Here is an 8,044-nt window from a genome sequence, read left to right as displayed (position 1 = left end):
AATGGATCTGTCATGTTGAATGGAATACTTTCTCCAAAGAAGAAAATTGAGAAAGCAGAAATATTTCAAAGAAATTGGGTTTTGGGCTGTTAAAAAATGAAATATTTTCCCTAAAAAATTACTTAAGCATTACTATACTTAGCTTAATATGTATAAGAACACTTGTATTTATACTCCTCTTAAAATGTATTTATGTTGGGGTGAGTTCCTGTTAAAATTGACAGCAGGGATTAATTTGATCGCAAGCGTTTAAACAGTTGGTCACCTTTTACTTCAAATTGAGAAATGAAGCAATGGAAGGTTTACAAGTAAAAATGTGATCATGTGGCAAAAGCAAGCCCTTTGGCTTTCATTGAAATGCCTAAATTTTTCTCACTTTTTCAACTGGATCTTCAGTAAGACTTTTTCAAAAATATTTTGTAAAACTACCAAAAATTTCCCATGTTTCTGTTAGCATCTGGGATTTTCAGTTTCCTTCTTCTCAAGTCATTAATTTCCATCCACCTGAGTACCAGCAGAAGTTGTAACTGTTCCTTCAAAGACTAGACATGATCTGTCATATCAACTGGTAGGGCTACTAGTTATAAGTATTAATGGTATTGTTAATAAAGGAACAAAAGCCCATGATAAATTAAAAATAAAACAAACACAAAATTTATTTGGGTTATCTGATTATGTTAGTTTAAATGCCAGATATCACATAGAATCTTTCCTAGTAGAGACTTGCAAGAAACATGCAATTTCTGTTTTTGAAGAAGACTTTCATATATCCTCTAATATCTTTATAACCCATAAACATGATGTTGGCACAATGATTTTTACTTATAATACCAATATAATCTTGATGCTTATAGCTTCCATTCTTTCTAAGCTGGTGACCGATTCAACCACATCGACTTATGAATTCCAAACTTTGTGAGCCATTTCAGAAACACTGTAGTGCCTTGAAGACAAAGATACACTGCTTAAAGAAGCAACATTTGTGTGCTGTCACAACAAACAAATTTAAAATGTTTTCTTCCTAACAGGCTTGATTCCACACAGCTCATTGAAATGTACCTTTGAAGAGCTTGTTTTATTTTTCATGTCATAATTTTGTCTTGTATTTGGTTTCTAGAGAAATCTGTAAAATTTTATTTCACAAATGACATTTCAGTTTGGGATTATTTGTTTTGATCATAGTAAATTCAGACTTCCCCTCCCCCCCAACTTGGTTTGTTAAAGAGTGTTCAAATCTAATTAAGGTTTTTAAGACAAATTGTTCTGCCAGTAGGGTTTTGCATGAATTTGTTTTGTGACTTCCAGCTCTTCCTCCTAACTGCCCACCACTCCCATTTATAATTATCTACTAATCTCCCACCAACTCAATCACAGTGCCTTTAGTTCTTTCAAGAACCTAGATGCTATGGCATATCCATGTTGTTCCAACTTTCAAAGACATCTCCCTGCAATACCATGAGTTCATTCCTATGCTGTCTGCTCCTCCAGGTTTTCTCTGATGCTTCTTAGGTCCTCACATCATCATACTCCCAACTTTTTTCTATATCTCTCACTAACGCTACTTTGCCTGCAACTCAAAATAATGCAGCAAATGCTGGAATTTTGGAGCTACATGCAGCCTCCTAGGCTCTTTAACATGTTTATGCTTATTGGTCTTCTGGATGTTGCCACCCAGTTGATGGCTGACCAGATGAATAGCTAATTCCTGATTGGAATCCTGGTGAATGCTCCTTTTCATCAATTGATCATTCAGCCACTTATTTCATAAAACTGTTGGGCTGGTGATACCTCTGAGAATTCTATCCTTGGGTCAAATTTGATTGAAATTGGATAATTTAGTGTCATTCACCTCTGAGAAAAGAGTAGCACTGGAGGCGCAGAGATAAAAAAGCAGTAGCATCAGGTAATCTGGATATTCATATGCTAGAAAGCCTTATTGCATATAGAACTTGTACATTATTTTACCTATGTTCAAAGCATAGTTCTTCAAAGGTGGACTTAATATTTCTTTTTTAAAGAGACATCATTATTACTAGCAGAAAATATGAGAGTCCACAGTAACAAATCCTTTTAGTTCTCATGATAAGCCATAGAAGATTCTAACTCACATAGACAGAAACCCTTCCCATCTACTGCCACTGAAACAGCTGATAGTTATATGTCAGAACCTGACTTCAGTGGAGTTCTGTAAGAGCACTCAGAACTCATTGTAGGTTAAAAGATCAATTTCATTAACTTCACTGACATTTTTTACTGGGCTATAATATTTTTATAGTCTTTTGAAACTTCACTAGCATTTATTAGTTTTACTATGCAGTTCAAGATTGAAGTTAATGCCATACTTTGACAGATTATTTTAAAAACATTTCGTGTAATGCCTAACAGAAAAACTATTGTGTTTAAATTTTGATGGAAAGTTATGTCGCCGAAGAATAATATGGTTGTTATTGCTGCATCTTAGAAGTGAGCTTCTTCTATAGAAGATAAGCTACAATATTGTAAAAAAAAAAAAAAAAAAAAAAAAAAAAAAAAAAAAAAAGTAATTTATATGACAATGACAGACTGCCCATCAAAACCTGGACATCCTGGGATGTCAGGTCTCACTTTGTGACTTTCTATAGTATCTCACAAACAGCTTTAGATTTTGTTGTCTTGAACAACTGCTATAAGCTGAAAATTGCCTAACATCACCTTTCCTCACTAAAATTTTTTCAGAATATATATGAATATCTTTAGCTGACTTGAACCAGGGGAAGGTTCTGGCAAGCTTTCTGCTAACCTCTGTCCATGGTGGAAATGACTCATGTTCTTAAACTGTTTGTTCGCTATCCTTTTATTTTGATGTCTTGTGGGCATTTAAAGCCCTTGTAAATCACATTGTGAAAAAAGTTTTTTGGAAAGCCTTGTATGTGTACCAGATCACTTTATTCACATACTTGTTAACACTTAGCAAACTCACACTAAGGCATGACTCTGCTCTGCAGTAGGTTTCTGGTCCTGATGAGTTATAAATGTAAAAAAATAAATAAATTAGTTTTTATGGGTTTAGAAAGTTCTTGCAACTTTTTTTCCTCAGCATTATTGTAATTTACACTTACATGTAACTGGTGATGTTTTAAATAGTCTATTAATGCTTTTAATTTGTACATTCCTTCTCCTTGAAGTTTTTTTTCTATGTGTACCAAGATCACTTATTCAGATGTTTAATCTGATTTTCAACCACAGTGACTTTTTCCTTCTTTAAGAATTCCTTTGATCAGCAGCATGTTTTTATTTTAACTGTCTACTACTGACATTTTAAAGAACTCTAAAGCCTGTGTGAAATCATCTTGCCCTTTAAATGCTTCATTAAGTTCCTGTTAAATAGCATTCTCACCGCATTTGATTTGTCTTTCCTAGATGTTGTTGTAGGGGGTTTGGGGTTGGGGTGGTTTGAATTTTTTTGGTTGCTGAGAAGATATTGATTTAGAGTGTTTTGTGACCAGAGAGATACAGATCTTTCTGGGGTTAGCTACATCTTGAACCAAAAATATCAAGATCAAGAACTAAAGATCAAGAATTATATGGAACAAATAACTGTGGATTATCTAACCACTTTATCCAAGAAACAACCATGTGTGGTATCTAAAATTTGTTACACCACAGAGATACATTTATCAGTTCATACACTGGCAATTAGACCTTCCCATTCATACTTCGTATTTTCACAGCCTCTCTTGTTTAAGTATTTACGAGAGGGATTATATCACATAGTACCTGTCATACTAGAGACTCAAGGGATGTCCTGTGAGCTCTTTGCCAATCATATGTTCTCATAATTTTGTGAAATTCAGTTTTTTAGTTTAAGATAGATACGTTCACAGTATTGGGGTATGTGTTATATATGAATTACATTTGGGAGCTACCTGAAATGTGTAATTATGATTACTATACAAATATGATCATATTGTTATTAAATACAGTTATATAACTTAATTTTTGAAGGTATTTAGGTGATCAGTGAGAAAAAATAATCAGAGCTAGCACAAGGAATGTTGTATTAAAAATAATTGAAAATGGAATTGTATGCATAAATAACGTTTAACAGTGAAAAAATCACTGTGCATCGCTGAACCCATTTGAGTTCTTCCCATTGACCTTGTATGGACAGGTATCAAACATGTAAGTAGGAAAAAAGCCTTCTTTCCCTAGCTTTTTTATGTGATTAGCAGATGTGATGCTTACTATAGAAAATAATTTTCCTCCAAAGGGGTAAATGCTTTAATGTTTCAGCTTGTTATGTAAATAATATTTTTCAATATTTGGACATTTAAAATAGCATTTTTAATAGAAAAAGTGTTTCAGTAAAAAGCATAAGTAAACAAATACTTCAAGTTCTCATTATTTATAGCAGAAACCATAAATGCTGGAAAATTTGTTCTGTTTACCATATAGAAGCTTTTGCCAACAAGAAAGCATAATTTTTCCTGGTTACATATTTTATATCAGTCTGATATTGTTAGATTTCCATTGGCAAAAAAATGGAATTATATAGCAACTTCTGCATTTGTACTTTATGCTTCCTGCCAAGTATTCCTACTAGTGAGAACAACTACAGGAGTTTCAGAGAATCTGAACTTTGCAATTTGCCTATGGAAGGTATTTTTAAGTCAGCCACTGCAAGAGATTATGAACTGCAAGAAACACCTGTATTATAAATAAGTAGGACATTTAGGATAAGAAAGTGATGTAATTTGTTATTATTATGTGATGAACAGTGATTCTGACTTTACAATTTGTCTGTGAAGGCAATTTTTAATCTCAGGACACAGCTGTTATTTGTCTCTCTCTGAGTTAAACCATTCACATTTATCAGTTTGCGTTAGCCCTGATTCCCAGAGCAAACATAATTCACTTTTGGCAAAAATTTTAATGAAAAAGCCCATCCCTTAGAAATAATATCCATCCTATGTCAATGGCAGTTAATAGAGACTAACAGGGAGTTAGGCTCAAGAACCTAATTTAGAGCTTAAACGTTTCTGAGAAAGAAGATTTTCTTCAGACACTGTGGGACCTAACATGACTGTGGACACATGTTATGCTGTCTAAATTAAAAGATTCCCAAGTTTTTCCTAGGTCTGTAATTAGAGTTGTGAATACGGCTCTGGATACCCAAAGATCCAGACATTTAAACATGTTTGAGCAGATGAGATTAACTCCCTGCAAGATCTCCCTGATTAATGGTTGCTGCCACTGTTTGGACAGCTCCCCCACTCTTCATGGTATTCAATACATTTTAATGCTTATAGCCACTTGCTCTGGCAATTTAGTTTCTTATAGTAAGAAGAGAGGCTTGTCTTGTGTATAGGGTTTTAAAAACTCATGTCTACACCAGTACTTCTATTAGTTATGTAACTACAAATAACTGACTACCAAAACTTTTTCATAATCTGTTTGTCCTATCACTAATCTGAAGTAATTTATTAATTGTTAATTGCATTAAAATATATTCTGATTCTGTTGATCAGAAATCCTCCACACTTTCAACACATGTTAATGACTTCTGTTTATCTTGACATTAATTCATTAGAGAAAAAGAACTACTATCAACACAAAACAGCCAACAGCAGGTTGATATTCATGGTAAATTAATGGCAAAATATATATGTAGTACGTATTCCATTTATAGCTAAGTTTCTCTGTAACATTGCCCCTGGTAGAGCAGTATGCCATGTATTTTCTCTGTTGGTCTGAATGGCACAGTGATCACGGAAGACTGATGTTGACACCTTCTTGGCTGTCAATCTTTCTTAACTTTTTAGAATTTCATGACTGTTGTGTGAAATGTATCTCAGAATGCTTACCCTAACAAAGGGGGAAGAATCCTGCAGAAGGCCCTTGAAAGCCATGCACCAAGTGGAGAATAATATTTGGCTCTCTCCCAACCCTAGCCTTACATTTAACAAAAGCCGAGACTAGTTCTCAGTTGCTGGACCTCCAGCCATTGCCCAGATGAAAAAGTACTCAGGGGAGAACCCTTTTTACAGACTATGCTTTTCACTGTGTATAACCAGTTAGCAGACTTGTTGAAATATGGACCTCCATGCTCTTTTCAGGCTATAAGTCTAACTGTAGAACTATGCCTGGATGTGACAAGTTCTACTGGGCAGTCCCTGTGCACTGAAGCCATGAGACTCTGCCTTCTGCAACATACTGATTCTTTTGGCAGTGTCTTTGCAGTCCTTAATCAACAATTTTGTCTCTCTTCCAACCCTAACCCCAAATCTAGGCATGGGCTGAGCCTTAGCGGAGGACTCTCATCCATGACCCACATTAAAGAGTACCCAGGTGATAAATCTTTCTCCATCATAACCCTTCCCTTGGCAGACCCTTTGAAGTCCCACACTATGTGGAGCTACAGAGGCTTTGGCTTTCTGCTGATCTTAACCCTAGAAGTGGCCTGAGGCTTAGCCAATGACCTCCAGCCAAGACCCACCTGAAAAAATTCACAGAGAAGAAATCTTTCTGTGGCCTTCTCCTTCTTTAGGAGCTTCACACCAACTGGAGCTTCGTATTTTGTCTATCAATACTACCCCCAACCCAAGGTTAAATACAGTTCAAGGCTGGTGCTGACCTTTATCCAAAGGCAGAATCACAGAATCCTTGAAGCTGGAAGGGATTTTTTGGTCCATCCCTCCTGCTCACTACAGCATCTAAGTCTGTTTCTCAGAACCTTGTTCAATTGCATTTTTAATACATCCTAGGACAGAGACTCCGCAGCCTCCCTGGGAAACTTACTCCAGTGTTATCACTCTCAGAGTAAAAAAGTATTTACTCATGTTTAGACAGGAACCTCCTGTGTTCCAGTTGTGCCCATTGGCACTGTCCTGTCACTGGGAACCGCTGAAAAGAGTTTTGGCTCCATCTTCTTTACACCTTGCCATTAGATATTTATATGCATTGATAAGATCCCCTTGAGCCTTCTCTTCTCCAGGGTGAGCAGTCACAGCTCTCTCAGACTCTCCTCATATGACAGATGTTCTAGTTGCTGCATCATCTTCACAGCCTTTCACTGGACTTGCTTGAACAAGTCCATGTACTGGGGAGTCCAGACCTGGACATAATTTGTAGATATGTTTTCGTCCAGGGAATGGTCACCTCCTTTGACATGCTGACAATGATATTACCTATGCAATGCAGGATGCCATTGGCCTTATTTTCCTCAAGAACATGTCGCTGGCTCATGTTCAACTTTGTCCACCAGCACCCTTAGGTCCTCCTCTGCAAAACCATATTCCAGACAGTCAGCCCCAACATGTACTGGTGCTTGGAGTTGTTTCTCACTAGCTGCAAGACTTTGCACTTACTGAATTTCATGAGGCTTCTGTCAGCCCAGTTCTTGAGCCTGTTGAGGTCCCTCTGGATGGCAGCACAACCCTTGTGTATCAGCCACTCCCAGTTTTGTGTTATTTGCAAGCTTGCTGAGGGTTCTTTCTGCCCTGACCAGGGCAGAGAGAACCCAGGTCATTAATGAAGATTTGCCCCGGACTAACACTATCATACTCTGCCGTGACTGGCCTCCAGATGGACTTTGTACCACTGATCACAACCCTCCAGGCCCAGCCCTTCAGCCAATTTTTAGTACACCTCACTGTCTTTTTGTCTAATCTGTACTTCAGTTTGTCTATGAGGATATTTTTTGACAAAGTGTCAACAATCTTTTCTAAAGCTGAGACAAAGAATATCCACTGCTCTCCTAGCACCCACCAAGCCACTCTTCTCATTCTGTGAGATTGTCAGGTTGGTCAGGCAGGATCATATCCCATGAGGTTCCCTCAAGCAAGAAGCAGATGCTTTTTTTCTCTAAGCATCAGGAGTGCCTGCCCTCATTAGCTCCTCAGTTACCTGTGTCAGGAGATTGTCATCAGTGCATTCCAGAAAACTCCTGGGTTGCTGTGTTGTCTCACAGATATCAGGGTTGTTCAAGTCCCCAGTGACAACCATTGTCTGAGAACGTAAGGGTTATAACAGTTATCTGAAAGAGCTGTCATCTGCTTCTTCCTGA

This window comes from Falco rusticolus, chromosome 2 (genome assembly GCF_015220075.1).
Source record: "Falco rusticolus isolate bFalRus1 chromosome 2, bFalRus1.pri, whole genome shotgun sequence".
Classification (NCBI taxonomy): domain Eukaryota; kingdom Metazoa; phylum Chordata; class Aves; order Falconiformes; family Falconidae; genus Falco; species Falco rusticolus.
The sequence above is the reverse complement of the archived record's forward strand: the minus strand, read 5'-3'. Positions refer to the sequence as shown.